General features: G+C 32.8%; 1 protein-coding gene across 9 annotated transcripts in view; it reads left to right on the top strand.

Moving 5' to 3' along the window:
• LOC129757875 (potassium voltage-gated channel subfamily H member 7-like) overlaps window positions 1–17,828 on the top strand; it is a 505,815-nt gene that overhangs the window by 114,056 nt on the left and 373,931 nt on the right. The gene's annotated exons all lie outside the window — the stretch shown is intronic.

A 17,828-nucleotide genomic window follows, 5' to 3' on the forward strand; every position in this document is an offset into this window, starting at 1 on the left:
AGGTGAACATTTGCAACAAATTTAAGACGATTAAATTTTTCATTTTTTTATCAAACAATGCAAAATTTTTCGTTCAGCAAGGGTTTGCTCCGCCTTAGGCAGGGTTTACTAAAATTGTCATCATGGTTGGTCGGCTCCTCCTCAACAAAGAGCCGGGAGAAAACAGCACTGTTTTCAGTTCGGCTTCCGAGAGCAATCCTCTTTCGTTGATTATACTCATTATCCGAGTTTACGTTAGCTGTAAACGACTCGGACAGCGAGGGTGAGAGAATTCTCGCATCTGAGTGAAAGAAAGAGAATCCTAGAAAAGAGCACCAGAGTGTTTTATACAGTATTATTTTATTCCGAGTGTTGGCCTACACTCAGAAAAATACTATTATGTATGCCATAAGATTCTCTTATAAAGTGGCGCCATAAGAAAAATTAATGAAATTCATAAGCTTGTCTTATGACGCGAATGAATTCTGAAGGTGAACGCCTACTTCAATGAGAGGTTGTTGCTTTTCATAATAGATTCTTATGGAAACAGTAAATCACTTTCTAATAAGAAAAATTCTCGATATTTCATGTTGAAAACATTCACTTTATTGTTTGCCAAATTTGTTTAAAATTAAATCCTTCATGGTCACCATCAGCAGCGCATCAACAGACGGCTCCATCAAAGTTTTTTTTGCCGCATCTTAATCTTCGACCTTTCGTTTTTTGCCGATCAGCTTGCTGAAAAGTAAACAAATAATGTATTTTAGTTTACTAATATATTCAACGTTCCCACCAAAAACATCAAATCGAGCCTACCAATCCGGAGATAACAATAACATTTAACATTGAAGCAAAACTATAATAACTATGAACTGGCGATTGCTTCGTACTGTTAGATGATGAAAAAAAAACTGATGCTATGCATGAATGTGTTCATCATTTTTTCACAATGCCGTTTCTTCTATTTTTCATAAGAACATCGTATGAAAATTGAAAGAATTTCATAAGACTCTTATGAAAAATTAGTTTGGACGCAAAAAAGTGGTTCATAAGATGTATCTTATGAAATATATAATAGAATTTCCTCTGAGTGTAGGTTTGCACTGGTGCACCACTAAGTGCTGTCATCTTGTTTGTTCATTCGGACAGTGTTACACTGGTTTTGACCTGGTGTCGCACTGCCACCGGGCGGTAGTGCCCCAAAAATTTGGTCAGTGTTGCGAGAGATCGTTTGAAAAAAAAAAACGTTATTAGTCATACTTATCAGTGTAAATGTAGAAAAAAATTATTTAGACTCCCACCAGACAACGTACAAAAAATAACAACATTGGAAATAAAGTCAAAAATCTGCAGCGAAATGTGCACCAACAACCAAAAAGGTCATCAGTGAGAAATATAAAAAAAATGCAGCCCTGCTTAAATCGCATAAATGAAGGCGTATTACAGATGCCGTAAACGCTTTAATTTATGCAGCGTCTTTTATCGTAAACGTACCGAAAAACAAAACTGAGCTAGCTCTCAGATTTCTGCTGAACACAATGTGCAATAGATTTTTCCGGAGAAAAGAATTCTCCTCATCAGTGAATGATGAGAGTTGTTTACATGCGCACGGCATTCGCTATAGCTGAAAGAAGCCTAAAGTAGAAACCAATAAAAAACAGGAAAATAGACAATTTAACAAAAATTATCATCATTCATCTTAGAAAACATAGTTTTTCGTTTTGAAAAACAAAATAATAATATGTAGCCTTCAATGTTCCAAAGATGCTGAAATGTTTTTTTTTCTAACAAATTGTTTCTAGAGAGTTAAATATCTGACCTAAAAGATCAGGCGTTCTTCAGTTAGCGGAACTAAAATTAGCAAAGCTTTCTTATTCACTAGCTCCAAAAAAAAACAAATTAAAAAGAAAAATATTCGCTAACCAAAAGTTTACGGACTATTAATCAGCGGATTAGCGGACTAATTCTAATTTTCTTTATTTAGAGAGAATTTTGACTGTCGGAGTGATTAGACAACTGTATAATTATATCGTAGGAATATCAAGAAAGACTAAGATTTTTTTTAAATTCAAAAATTCCGGGGATTTTTTTCTGTGAATTCTGACAAAAAGGGTATTTGACTCCAAATATTACAATAAAAAACAGGCAATTTCCAGGCAAATATCCAAATATTACAATTAAAAACAGGCAATATCCAAGTAAATACAGTTGCGTTCAAAAAAGAATGAAATCACGTAAAGTTGTGCCCTCACTTCCAACTTTGACAAGCTGCCATTTCTCTCTCGGTTGATATTTTTCATGAAATTTTCATACAATTTAGTTCAACTATTCAACAAACGCTCTACAAAATTTGAAGTCTTTACAATGACTGGAAAGAAAGATATAGTTTTTCCCGTAAAAAAGGGAAATTTGGAATTGCTTCACTAAATTTTCTGTATCTTTGACAATTTTTATTGAAAAGTCTTGAAATTTGAACCAATATGTTTGATTCCAAAACAATGCACGAATCAAGTTTCTATCAATTTACAATATGTATTGTGATAAATTTTGATTTTGTTTAAGAAAAAACCAAGAAAACATTGATTACGATTTTTTCTATACAAACATCCGTCCAAAAAAGAATGAAATCGTCTGTTGGGCGAAAATCAAGCTCATTTTCTTCCAGGCATTTTTGATCACGTTGATCGATTTTGACGAAACTTGGCTTGGTATTAGATAAAACATATTTACATTTTTGGTTCAAATACCAAGACTTTTCAATGAAAATTTTCAAAGATACAGCAAATTTAATGAAGCAATTCCAAATTTCCCTTTTTTACGGGAAAAGCTGTATCTTTGTTTCCAGTCATTGTAAAGACTTCAAATTTTGTAGAGCGTTAGTCGAAAAGTTGAACTAAATGGTGTGAAAATTTCATGGAAAAATATTAACCAATAGAGAAATGGCAGCTTGTCAAAGTTGGAAGTGAGTGCGCAGCTTCACACGATTTAATTCTGTTTTGAACGCAACTGTATGAGCAAAATTCAGGCACCATTAAAAAAAAAGTGAATTAATCAAGGCAGTTTTCCACTAATACTAGAAATCCAGATAGGATAAGACTTGTTTCAAATTTTGAATAAATGTCCGGGTAATCCGGAATGCTGACTTCAATCAGCTTGAAATAGTTTGAAATAGCTTTAAATAGGTTCAATAGGTTCGTCAATAAAATAACTTAGTTCATATATTTTAGACACCCTTAGATGGTGAATAAACCAGCCGAAATTGAATAGGTTCATCACTCAATCTTGATTATTTTGGAGTAATTTTATTGTTTTAAATAATTTGAAATATAAAGAGAATATTATTTTTACAAAAAAAAAAAAACTTTTGCTTCCCTTTTTTTTATAAATGACGAGATATTTTGAAAGTCTTCCTATGGTTCGTAAAAAGATTTGAACCGTTTTTTGAAAAAATCCCTTTTTTGTTCGAACCGATGGAATGGTAATTTTGTCATTACTTCCATTTAAAAATTTCATGGAGCTTAGCACTGGCATATTTTTTTCAGTGCCCCTTTTCGGAAAGTTTTTCCACAATTTATTAAAATTTTGTCTTGTAGCCTCAATGTTTTTTTCTGTTTACGGTGTTTTTTTTTATAATTTGAAGTTTCGTATTGCATTTTAGCCATTGCATTTTAGCTAGTAGAATTTCTTGTAGTATTTTTTACCCCTAAATGTATGCAGCACCCTTATGCTTTTTATTTAAAACATTTTTGACAGAAAAAAATGTAAAATGTTATTCGAACAAAACCAAAAATTACTGCAATTGGTGCTTTATGCTTTATGACATCACAAGTTTTTCAAAAACCATAATTTTTCAAACGTTTTGATTTGATTTTTCATTAAAAGAGCATGTTTTATTTTAATTGAAAAATAACTAATGAACCAATAATTTTTTTTGACTGCGTCAACTTGATGTCCCATCAACCTTAAAACTTTTGATGTACAAGCAGTATGATTATCTGTGGACATTAGAGATTTAGAAGCCATTGTAGTTGAAAAGTGTTGCATGATGCCCCAGGTATACAAAGTATTTTATTTAGAAATTTTTTTTTAATTTTTACGTTCGATTCTGTTCTCGTTGAGAAGCTCTCTCTAACTAACTCGAAGGTTTCCTTTTCTGTCGCGTAGGGTGCGTTCTAAACAACCTGGAAAAAATATGTTTTCGACATTTTTAGCTTTAAAATACACTAAAGTAAAAAAAAAAATATCATGTTTTAACTCAAAACAGTTTTTTTTAACAGTTTGTTGAAAATAAAGTTAAGCCAAAATTTGTTTTAATAACTTAACGTCAATCATATTCATTTTAAATACATTCTATGACTTTGATATAGTTTGGAAAATTTTGATTACGTCCATAATTAGGAACACTTTGGAAAAAGTGTTCCTAATTTTAGACATAACCTTTTTTTAATTTTTTATACGAAAAAACATGGTTCTAAAATACTAAAATCATGGTAAAAACCATCTGACAAAAAATTTCAAAAAAATCGGTTGACAAATTCAGCTTTAAACTTCCATTTCTAAAAAAGTGTTTTTTTTTTAAAGAAAAATTCAAATAATGCCATAATCCGGATTTTACTAAAAATTCTGTGAGTTAGAAAACAATTCTTTTTTGTAAAATGAAAGTTCACATGATCTGTTACATTATCATTTATTTTATAATTGTGATAAGTGAAAAATAGCGTCACAAACAGTCAAAATCTAACGGTATGTTAACATTAGGCACACATGCCAAATCAGGAACATCCACCCTAGAGGTTTTTGCTCATTCTGAGTCGTTTTAGGTTAGGCTTGTTTGAAGGACGACTGGGTCGCCTGAACGGAAACAACTCAGAATTTTATAAAATTTTGCTGCAGAATTAAATGGTATTTCGGATTTCAATAAAAATGAAAAGTTTTTATACATGTTTTAGGAATCAGACATCCATATTTATTAAAATATAATCCACGACGGAGGCGACAGCAAAAAAAAAATTAGGATTTATTCAGCTCCGAAGAGGAAACATCATGTCGCTTACGATGAAGAGACCACCACCACCGGAGGAAGGTCTTCCTAAATATTCTGGAAGTTGCTCCGAGTCCCGATATAGTCCGAGTTGCCGGTCGTGGTACGCCGCTTCCATTGCAGGTGTTCCGGCTGGAACCGTTACGTAGAATGGGAAGCAGAATATGTCCCCCGTTGAACGTGCTAATCAAGTTCCGACACCCCCACAAATGCGACCGATTAGATTAGAATTCTGCGGGAAGAAAAATTTCGTGTTCCGTAAAACGGGGTAACATTGATCACCGGGGTATCTTTGACCAGCAATAAACTTTTCCACATTACCATCAATAACTCAGTCTATAGTTTGAATTTTTTTAAACTGATTCCTACGTTTGAAAGCCTACGAATTGAGTATCAAATAGGCAAAAATTGGTATGTATTTGAATTTTTTGTCTGATAGAAAAAATGTAATTTCAAAATAAAAAAATATCAATTTTGCCCAGGCTCGCAAACTAACAGCTCTCCTGATGATACCAAAAAGCATTTAGAAGCAAACGGGTTGTTTAATGTGAAAGAACAACTTTTTTTCTTTATATATGAACAGTTATAGTGCTATTTTTATAGTCATTCAATGATACATTCTTGATATTTAAAAAATAAGGACATTTTTCAAGAGTAAGCCCGTATTGGACAAATGGATAGGAAACCTATCAAATCGTTAACTTTGAAGAAAAAATGAAAATGGAAATAGTGGGAGGGCCTAGGGGAATTATGAAGGTAAAATTTCATGTGTATTTTGAAGCTCAAACTATTTAGCAATTATAATTATTTTTGCCCCTAAATGTAGGCAGCATCATAGTTCTTTTTTCGATTATAAATATTTTTAAAATAAAACGTTAAAAATCAAGGTTAAATTGATAAACTTGCATTTGTTGATATTATGAAGATGTTTTGTATCCTTTATGATGAAGAAAACTTGATAAAAACCGTCAGAATAGAGACTGATCAATGTCACCCCAAAGCATCAAATTCTGAACAGAGACGAAAATGATTTTTAAATCAAATTTAAAGAGGTCTAATGAATTTCTGCATCCATGTTTTACGTTCATAGGAGTCCAGTAATGGTTTTAAAAATATAAAACATGCCACTTTTCACTTAACAGAAGAAATAATCGAAATATATTGAAAAAAATGATCAATATTACCCCGGATTACGGTACCATGAAACACGTTCCCCCTTATTCTGCGCCGCGCGTGAGGTGACGATAGTCGAGTCGAGTCGGAGTCACGTGAGTCTTGTCACCTTATTCCCGAAGCCGATGTGACAGAGGTTCATGCCCAGCTGGATTAGGATAAGAACTCAAGAAGTTCATTCTAAAAGACGTTTTTCACCTAAAGCGACTACTGGAATCGGGCGACTAAGACTAGGGTGATTCGACTATCGTCACCTCACGCGCGGTGCAGAATAAGGGGGAATCCCCCTTTGTTTTAGCGCGCTTCAAATTTTATACTAATACCGTATTTGTTTATGCCGAGTGTTGCACTGGCGCACCACTAGGTGCTGTCAAACTGTTTGTTTATTCGGACGGTGTTGCACTGGTTTTGACCTGGTGGAGTTCTGCTTACGGACGGTGGCCTACCGATAATTTTGCCAGTGTTGCGAGAGAGCGTGTGAGTGAGTGAGGTAGCAATACACTGGCGACGGTTTGTGTTTGTTTTTGTCGGGTACGGTGGACCACTGATCGAAGGGAGAAAACAAATACGGTATAATAACCTGGAAAATTTTCTCGATCTTCAGTTCGTCGCGCGCGCTCGTCCTAAGCAGACGTGTCTTTCTTTTCTCTTACACGTCGTGCTGATTTGGTCTCTTGTGCTTTCGCAGTTACATTCCAATAGAAATAATATTAAAAAGAAAAATGGCTACTTGTGTGTTCTTACCAAAAATTTTAGCACCTGTCTTTAAAAATTAGTTACGCATAAAAAAAGTTATATCAAAATGCCAAAATAGTGTGCACTTTATTTTAGTGCGAAAATAATGGCAGGATGAAAAACCATATTGAATGATGTTGCGTTCGTCGTTCAAATTTCGTCGCTTGCTTTGTTCAAGATGTCGTCTGGGTCGTTTTTTTTCGTAATAAAGTGATAGTGATAGTGAGTTTAATGATATGGTTCCGAAAGTGATAAATTAGTGCAAAGGCAAACAAATCGGCATTAGTGAAATATTGCGAAAGAAACTTTGAAACCGGTTTGTCGCAGGAAGAAGGAAACTTCGATTTCGATTGGATTCAAGCCAGCCATATTGGAAAGAAATTCGGTGAGCTCGTTCCATCGCATTGTTTTCTCTATCTTATAAGACTTATAAGAAGCGCCAGTAAAGCAACAGTGGCGAGTAGCGGAAGCAGCTATAGAAACTTATCCAGGGTTGCCAATTTGTTGAACTATAGAATGATATTAGTTTGAACTGAAAGTTTATTGGTTTTTTAATTCAATTTTTTCGAATAATAGTTATGTGTAGCATATGTGTAGATTTTCGATTACAAGTGTTAAATAGTTTCTTCGCTACACGGCTAGCAGAGTCATCTCCACTGTGCTACTGAAGTATTCAACTCCGTAACTGTATCCTTTTAAAGCTGGCCTATAATAATCGTATTTTCATTCTGTTTATTGGCTTGTGATATAGCTCAGTTGGCAAGTCAGTTGCTTTCTGAGCAGATGTCCGTGAGTTCGAGCCCAAGAGTAAACATCGATAACAGTTGTACCGGATAAGTTTTTCATTGACTTGTCCGCCAATTTCATCGTTGATATAAGTCGCGAATGACATAACAATGTTAAAACGACAATAATCGAAACAAAAAAAAATCTGTTTATTACTCTTACCAGTATTTGATTATATAACGACTTATGTTCTATCGCAGACACCAGATACCCAGACTGATCAGTGGCGGTTGAGCCCATACAACTACAAATCGCCCAGAATCATACGCCATCTGACGGGGCATCGTGAAACCATTGTGCTTCATCAAGAAAAAAAATACACTTGATAATTTACAAGCCAAATTAAAACTGCCTTGATCGAATCACCTATTAGTATTTGAAATGATATCTTAAAAAAATTTAATGTCTTCAATGTTAAATTGTTTACCTTAATTTACTGTATCATAATTTTGGGATTCAGTTTTGATTTCGAAATTTATCAGGCTGAGTGACAGTTGAAAATTCGAATGTCTGTAAATTATAAATAATTCGGAATTGTTCGTCCTTATCCGAATGGTTGATTTATTGTTTACTTAGACAAAAAAAACTACATAGAACTCCTTGAAAAACTTGAATTCGAATTTATCTTAACTGTTTCTTGGCTCATACCTATAGATATGTTTGAGGGGTGAAATAAGTTATTGACATTCTCGTTGGATTCATTAGAACTTTTTTAGGCAATTAAAAAAAACAGAATAATAAATGTGAAGAATGTATTGATAAGTTCTTTAATCCTTTTTGGCGCTGGAAGTGTTCGTGATATAATGGTGTTTAACTAAAACTTATAAATTTTTGGAAAAATAACTTCAGAAACGATCGTGTTTGTCGCCCGGTTATTTTTCCTTGCTCATTGGTACACGCCCAACAAGTGTGTGTGAGAAATGTCAAAAACAACTGTAATGGCCTTTTCAGTATAATTCTGGATTTGGGGAAAATTAAACTTAAAAGCGACGATTTTTAAGACTATTTTTCCTGTCTTAATCCATACACGAGAGCAAGTGTGTGTGATAAATGTCAACTAAGAAATAATTACTTCAAAAAATGGTTGAAAAACAAGGCGAATATGCACTGAATTTGGAACATTTCAAATAGTCTGCTTAAAATCCATTTCAATTTGCTTCTAAAACCAAAATTCTTTGATTTAAATTTTTTTTAAACAATTGTCAGAAAGTAATTAGTTTACAAAACTAATCCATTCTTCAAAAAATTATAATTTTGAGTAATCAAGCAATTATTTCGCTGTAACTAAACTTATATATCGAGTTCAATGCTTTTCCACACCCCCAAAACTAATTTTGAATGGTAAAAGAACATTACTATCTTGATGCAAACGAAGGCCATTTTTATTTTCTTGTCGTTGCATGGAATGTTAAATATCGCATGTCTGTGTGCGTGAATTCATTTAATGTTTTGATTTCGATGGGACGGATTCACGTTCGTTTTTTTATACCCATGATAAAATCAATTACACATGCGATACTCATAAAATGGTTCGAAATTTAACTTAAAAGAAAAATAATGAAAAAAAAATAACTGAACAACAGATCAGGAAAAGCTAAGCTATTCTCATTAAACAGACTCGGATAGTTGAGATTGTTTGTCAATATTCATCATATTTCAATTAACGCACTTTGTTAAAAATTTTACTAAATTTGCGGGAAAATGTTTACAAGATGCGTCATCTCGGAGTCCAAAATATTGTTTCGGGAACTGCCTCGTCCAGTGGGCGGTAAAAGGGCTCGTTTAATATCCAAAATTAGTTCGATGTTTTGAAAAGCTGGCATTTCTCGAATGCGACTAAGTTTTTCATCGAAAGGAAAGATTCAGGATTTATTCGAGAAAAAAGTGAATAAAATTCTGACACCGATTTTTTATTGTAGATGGTGACTTGATAGAATATTTCGTAGTTGCGTTTTTCATTAGTTTCTTCTGTAAACTACAAATTGCTTTTCAAATTTTGTAAATATCCTCTTTACTTTTGTTTTATTTATTTGCAATGTACAATCAGTGGAATGTTTTTTCGATGTCATTTGTCGTTTTCACAACAATTCCTAGATCGTTTTATAACTACTTAAAAACAATTGTGTCGTTACAATATTTTTCGGGATACTTGAAATTACCCTTGACGGAGGTTCTGGGGGTTAACGAAATCTTGCAGTTGAAAGTGATCTTCACAAATGAAGCAATTGTTAGGCAGCTAGGGTAACGGACCTAGCTCTCTTATAAAGCAACTAATAATAATAAAAAATAGTGCATTACATTAAGTGCTCGGGCTTCAACAATATTTGCTAAAAAATTTTATGAATATTTGTTTTATAAGAGAGCTAGACAATGTGGTCCAAAATTGGTCCTCTGGTCCAAAATAAGTCCGTTACCCTATTGATTTCCGCAATTCTTCTTGTGAATTGAGAATATGTGATTTTCAACCACATCGGAGATTTCAGAAAATGATTATTTTTCAGCCACAACGCGATAAGGAAGTGTAGCGGACAGTCATCAATACTCATCCAACTAAAATCGTTGAAAAATCATCGCTTTAGTCGTAAATGATGGCAACTCATAAAAGTTTACTGATGAGCTCAAATATCAAACAAAGCGGCGGCAATATTGCAAGTGTTATTTGAATTTATTTTGATTGGTCAAAATTGAGTTATGAATTTATTCACACATCGTTTCAAGTGAGTTTCCTAATGCCAAACCACCAATTCATCATAAATTACGAAAGAAATCAAACGTTTCGTTAAGATCGCAAACGATTCTGTTGAAGTCGATGTATTTTTTTTAAGCTTTATGTTTGAATTCTAACCACATTTGGTAATACGCTCTAATTCAAAAATGGTTCTATAGTGGTTTTCGAAATATATCGTGTTATTTTTTCTATCAAAAGTAGGTAACTAAAAACGACCGTGTTCATCGCTAGATGTAAAAAAAAACAAATAGCACAATGCAAATGTGTGTGTGATTTATCAAGGGCGTTTTAATATGCACACAAAATATGTTATGATTGTGTAAGATTTTTCCGTTTGTGTATGCGGCCGTTAGTTTCACGATAACCCGTAGATAGCGCTGCGGAACAAGCGCCAAAATCAGCCTTCAGTGGTCAGTCTGGGTATCTGGTGTCTGCGGTTCTATATTGTCATTTTTCGTTGATTTTATTATTCCTTATTCTGCAGATCAAATAAACATATATTTTTAGAAGGAATGCATCTGGGGACAACCAAAAGAAATTATTGCAAGCGGCACGGGTAGCCGGCCATTGTAGGTTTCTGAGGGTTGGATGCCTTCCTTCGACGAACCATCGGACCGTGGAAGCCCTAGAAGAAATTCGAAGGCCAAGCCACACAGACATAGGCAGGACCTTGCTAAGGATGGGGGAACCATACATACATACATACATACCTGTAAAACTTTCTCGATCTTCACTCTGTTGATGTTCTCAATCATCAAAATAAAAAAAAACATTTGATTAAAACGCGCCCTGAATAAATTTCATCTAGAGAGCGAATGAAAAAAAGTGCGTCTTAGCTCAGTCTCAGGATTTGAAACTCGCTAGATGAAAACAACTCAGAATTTTGATTGATACCAATTCAGTTGTTTCCATCTTCACACATGGTGCGACCCCTGAACCAAAATTATGCAGTTACAGAATAATCTAAAATTACCGTGTAGTATCGGGATTTGAAAACATCATATTGTCAATGCAGTTGAAATCCGAAGTTATCGCGCTGGTGATTGACAACCTTGCCAACCAGCGACGATGAAAAATTTCATCAATCACCTCGGCAATCTGCAACCCCTTCTTTTGTTTGGTTCCGACTCTTGGAAGATGTTTGACACATGAACAACATGGTCAACATGAAATGTCGTATTAGTGATGTCGCCGTCGCTGATGTTGACGAACTCCGGTTTGGGAACTCAGCGACAATATTACCTGTTAAGGAAACAGTCCACTGAACTATATGGTTTTATATTCACTCAAAACACTATTATCATTAATCATTTTAATGCTGCTTATTTAATGATTTATACTGAATACTATTTATCAACAGCGTGCAGTGATCTTAGTTCCTATGTTTAAAACAAACAACCAAAATAAGGTCTTTTGACGTCTAAAACTTTTGGGATCTCTAAGTTACCATATTATTTGATGGTCAAAATTCGATCTCAAGACAGTTGGCACAGAAGACAAAGGTGCTATCCCCTACTTGTTTATTTGTTTATTTGTAAAAATTCGATATGAAATCGGTATGTTTTACAAAAAATCGGTATTCGGTACATACCGATTCTTGGTCGATATTTCCTCAAAATCGGTATAAAGAAATACCGATAAATCGGTACATGTGGCATCGCTGGTTGTTGCTGTTTCTCGTTAATTGGGAAATAGTTCGCTTTCGTTTATTGAATTCAGCGTTGTGGTGACTGGTGGTACACATTGTGCAGCTCAATGTGCTGAGGATTGATGATTTTATGATGCGTGCGTATTTCAGTTTACATAGTGAGCGCTGCGTAACCCAGCGATTTGCTTTGATGAGGCACATTGATGGATAAATTTTGTTCTCTCAATGTGATATGGAAAAATTGCACTTTGCGCTGCTCTGCCAGAACCGAGATGGGAATCGAACCCATGCCACCAGTGGACCAACGAGACGTACATATTGCATTCTTTAACTTCGATTCTCCGAATAGATTATAGCCTAACGTAGTTTGGTGATATACATAGTCGAAAGAAGCAATAAAGCTGACTTATCTGTGACTGCAACGATCCAAAACATTTTCGCTTTATCTTATAAATAGAAATCCATGATTCGAGCACTCACAGTCAAAAATAATCTCTCAGCTGATCCCGATTTAGAAACCCAAAACTTCCGCAAAACAACTTTTTGTCCCTTAAAACTTTAAGTATGGTTCAACTGTGCCCCAGCACTTGCAAACTTCCTAGCGCCACCGCCACTGTGTCGGTAGAAAAGTATGCCAAAGTGGACAACACAGTGTTCCTAATTTATTGAAGCATTCAAATAATTTCGCCGCACTCTCTTTCGAACGCTTTGAGCGCCCGGAAAGCGAAGGGACATGGAAGGGCCTTCTCTAGGTCCTTCTAGGTCTATTTTTCTGGTCCCGCGAGGGGCACTGCCGACGTCGTTGTTTGTAGGTGAAGTTCGGTTCGGTTTGCCGGAATCGGAATGCCGGAGAGCCTACACGTTATTGGCCGCAGACATGCCAACCGGTTATAAAAGTCACATTTGCGTTGAAATCTGCATTGTAAGAATTAGCTTTGGTGAAGGATTCGAAGTGTGTTTGTTGAGGGGGTTTTATGCCTATTTTTTAGTTTTGGTTTCTTCTGGCTTTCTGCAACCGGGATTGGTGAAGTGAGAAAATTTCAACCGAAAAAGGAAATCACACTCAGTGTCCGGACGAAACGATAGAGGCCAATCCATTTGGATCCAAAATAGACCGTACTACATCCTGACAAGGTGTGAGACAATTTGTTCTAGTTACTCAAATGAGCCGGAGCTTTCCCTCGAGATTGTGAAGATAAGTGGTGCATGAACGAACGCATGTTTCAGCTGCTCCAGAGTTCCTCCTCCTTGGGCGACAAAAACTATTTCCGAATGGAAGGACCGCATTTAAACTGCATCGGAAATTTGTGCTTTGCATTGCAAATAATGCGAAAGTCTGATGTTTTCTGGACTAGTTTTCTATTCAGTGTCAATGTTTATTTTCATTTATTTTATTTTTTTTAAACACAAAAAAATAATCAAAAACCAAATTTTTTGGAAGGGCTTTTGACTGCAAATTAAAAGGTTAAGAGCTCAAAACTTTCTTCGAGAATAACTAGCTTACACAGAAGTGTTAAATATACCTACATCAGGATGGTAGTAAAAAATCCCAAAAATGACTAAAATGTCAAAATGACAAAAATGACCAAATAGACAAAAATATTATCAGAATTCAGCCATGAATCAACATTTCAAAATGCTTCAACTTGACCGTTACAAAATAATGGAAACATTCCTTTAACTTTTTGAAAGAATCCTACCGAAATTCACCCAACCATCCTTAACCTCAAATTAATTCAAACCCCCTAAAACTGGACTACATTTGCATGAGAAAGATACGTAAAATTGTTTCATTTCCTAATTACAGGCTTTTCATTCGAGATACAAAAAAAAACCACTACCATTACTTTAACGGCTTTTCCTCTCCACATTGTGTGACCATTTTCGCACATTTCCAATGCTCTGCTCAAACACCCGTTGTAATGATGATAAAAATGTTGATAATGTTTATTACAGTCAGTCGTTCGTCGGCGTGGAATGTGTGTGTGCCGCTGTCAGTACTCTTACTTGAATGGGTGTTTATGAGCTATTGAAGTTTGTCATCCCACTTGCCAATGGGGGTTCGGTTCAGTACGTGGACCAAGATTTAATTTTTCTATACACTTTCATACTGCTGCGCATTAATTATATGTACACAAAGCTTCGTGTTGGCCGCGACGGGTTGGTTTTTGAAGCGAAAAGGGTGTTTTTATCCTTTCTCCTTCGGTTGTCATACACGCTCTCTGGAGCCACGGTTTTGCTTTCTGTTTTTAAGGTTTTCTTCTCTAATTGGAAAGCGAGGACAAGCGTCGGCAGCGCAGAAACGTCACTTGTATCGCACGTGGAAAACTATATGACACATTTATCGTTGAGGTTGTGAATAATCTGCCATAATTGTTGGCATTTTTCCTTATAGCTATCTAGGAATTATAAGGGAGGAGAACTGTAGTGGAGAAGCTGAAAGAAATCGTTCAAATGTTTTTTTTTTTCTTTAAATTAATTCAAATACAGCTCTACAATGAAGAAATGAATTTGTATCTAAATTCTAAAGGAAATTATTAAGTGTATTCTCTGTGTTTATTTCTATCGAAGATAGCAAGCAGATCAAAATTTAGAGAAAAAAGTTACAACTTATTGTTTACTTAAAAAAATGAACCTATCTCGAAATTTTTTGCACTTTCAACACCATTGTATGTTGAACGAGAGAACACATGATTAAAAAAATTGTTTTCAATATAATCAAAACTCGTAATACAGTTGTTATTTGTTATTTTGGTCATTTTTTTCATTTTTGTCATTTTTGTCACTTTTGTCATTTTTGTCACTTTTGTCAATTTTATCATTTTTGTCATTTTTGTCATTTTTGTCATTTTTGTCATTTTTGTCATTTTTGTCATTTTTGTCATTTTTGTCATTTTTGTCATTTTTGTCATTTTTGTCATTTTTGTCATTTTTGTCATTTTTGTCATTTTTGTCATTTTTGTCATTTTTGTCATTTTTGTCATTTTTGTCATTTTTGTCATTTTTGTCATTTTTGTCATTTTTGTCATTTTTGTCATTTTTGTCATTTTTGTCATTTTTGTCATTTTTGTCATTTTTGTCATTTTTGTCATTTTGGTTATTTTTTTCATTTTTGTCATTTTTGTCATTTTTGTCATTTTTGTCATTTTTGTCATTTTTGTCATTTTTGTCATTTTTGTCATTTTTGTCATTTTTGTCATTTTTGTCATTTTTGCCATTTTTGTCATTTTTGTCATTTTTGTCATTTTTTTCAATTTTGTAATTTTTGTAATTTTTGTAATTTTTGTAATTTTTGTCATTTTTGTCATTTTTGTCATTTTTGTCATTTTTGTCATTTTTGTCATTTTTGTCATTTTTGTCATTTTTGTCATTTTTGTCATTTTTGTCATTTTTGTCATTTTTGTCATTTTTGTCATTTTTGTCATTTTTGTCATTTTTGTCATTTTTGTCATTTTTGTCATTTTTGTCATTTTTGTCATTTTTGTCATTTTTGTCATTTTTGTCATTTTTGTCATTTTTGTCATTTTTGTCATTTTTGTCATTTTTGTCATTTTTGTCATTTTTGTCATTTTTGTCATTTTTGTCATTTTTGTCATTTTTGTCATTTTTGTCATTTTTGTCATTTTTGTCATTTTTGTCATTTTTGTCATTTTTGTCATTTTTGTCATTTTTGTCATTTTTGTCATTTTTGTCATTTTTGTCATTTATGTCATTTTTGTCATTTTTGTCATTTTTGCCATTTTTGTCATTTTTGTCATTTTTGTCATTTTTGTCATTTTTGTCATTTTTGTCATTTTTGTCATTTTTGTCATTTTTGTCATTTTTGTCATATTTGTCATTTTTGTCATTTTTGTCATTTTTGTCATTTTTGTCATTTTTGGCATTTTTGTCATTTTTGTCATTTTTGTCATTTTTGTCATTTTTGTCATTTTTGTCATTTTTGTCATTTTTGTCATTTTTGTCATTTTTGTCATTTTTGTCAATTTTGTCATTTTTGTCATTTTTGTCATTTTTGTCATTTTTGTCATTTTTGTCATTTTTGTCATTTTTGTCATTTTTGTCATTTTTGTCATTTTTGTCATTTTTGTCATTTTTGTCATTTTTGTCATTATTGTCATTTTGGTTACTTTTTTCATTTTTTTCATTTTTGTCATTTTTGTCATTTTTGCCATTTTTGTCATTTTTGTCATTTTTTTCATTTTTATCATTTTTGTCGTTTTTGTCATTTTTGTCATTTTTGTCATTTTTGTCATTTTTGTCATTTTTGTCATTTTTGTCATTTTTGTCATTTTTGTCATTTTTGTCATTTTTGTCATTTTTGTCATTTTTGTCATTTTTGTCATTTTTATCATTTTTGTCATTTTTGTCATTTTTTTCATTTTTGTCATTTTTGTTATTTTGTCATTTTTGTCATTTTTGTCATTTTTGTCATTTTTGTCATTTTTGTCATTTTTGTCATTTTTGTCATTTTTGTCATTTTTGTCATTTTTGTCATTTTTGTCATTTTTGTCATTTTTGTCATTTTTGTCATTTTTGTCATTTTTGTCATTTTTGTCATTTTTGTCATTTTTGTCATTTTTGTCATTTTTGTCATTTTTGTCATTTTTGTCATTTTTGTCATTTTTGTCATTTTTGTCATTTTTGTCATTTTTGTCATTTTTGTCATTTTTGTCATTTTTGTCATTTTTGTCATTTTTGTCATTTTTGTAATTTTTATCATTTTGTCATTTTGGTTTTTTTTTCATTTTTGTCATTTTTGTCATTTTTATCATTTTTGTCATTTTTGTCAATTTTGTCATTTTTGTCATTTTTGTCATTTTTGTCATTTTTGTCATTTTTGTCATTTTTGTCATTTTTGTCATTTTTGTCATTTTTGTCATTTTTGTCATTTTTGTCAATTTTGTCATTTCTATCATTTTTGTCATTTTTGTCATTTTTGTCATTTTTGTCATTTTTGTCATTTTTGTCATTTTTGTCATTTTTGTCATTTTTGTCATTTTTGTCATTTTTGTCATTTTTGTCATTTTTGTCATTTTTGTCATTTTTGTCATTTTTGTCATTTTTGTCATTTTTGTCATTTTTTATCATTTTTGTCATTTTTGTCATTTTTGTCATTTTTGTCATTTTTGTCATTTTTGTCATTTTTGTCATTTTTGCCATTTTACCATTTTTGTCATTTTTGTCATTTTGGTCATTTTTGTCCTGTCATTTTTGTCATTTTTGTCATTTTTGTGATTTTTGATAATTTTATCATCTTTTTTAATTTTAAGCATTTTTTGTCATGTTTTGTTATTTTTGTCATTTTGTCATTTTTGTCATTTTTTGCGTTATTTTTGTCAGTTTTCCTTTTTTTCATTTTGGTGAATGCAGTCAATTTTGCAATTTTTGTCATTTTTTTAGTTTTGCCTTTTTTGTTATTTTTGTAATTTTGGCGATTTTTGTTATTTTAAAACTTAGTTTATAGTATGTTTATTTTTGCGCAAACTTAAAAAAAAATTAACCCCAGGGCTGGGGCCACTTTCTGCTTAAAATCAAGCAATAAATTGTTTACTTTATTTCGTCTGGAATTTGATATTTCAAGCACCAATTGGTTTCGTTTTTACCATCTGTGCAAATTTTGCCGGCTTTGAGATTATAACTGGGTTGAAGCAAAAAATAAAAATAATGTTTGTATACTACGTTACAACGACGAATTTTTTTTTGTTTCAATTTAAAATTATCTAAACCATTATGTAGCT

The sequence above is a fragment of the Uranotaenia lowii genome, chromosome 3 (assembly GCF_029784155.1).
Source record: "Uranotaenia lowii strain MFRU-FL chromosome 3, ASM2978415v1, whole genome shotgun sequence".
Taxonomy (NCBI): domain Eukaryota; kingdom Metazoa; phylum Arthropoda; class Insecta; order Diptera; family Culicidae; genus Uranotaenia; species Uranotaenia lowii.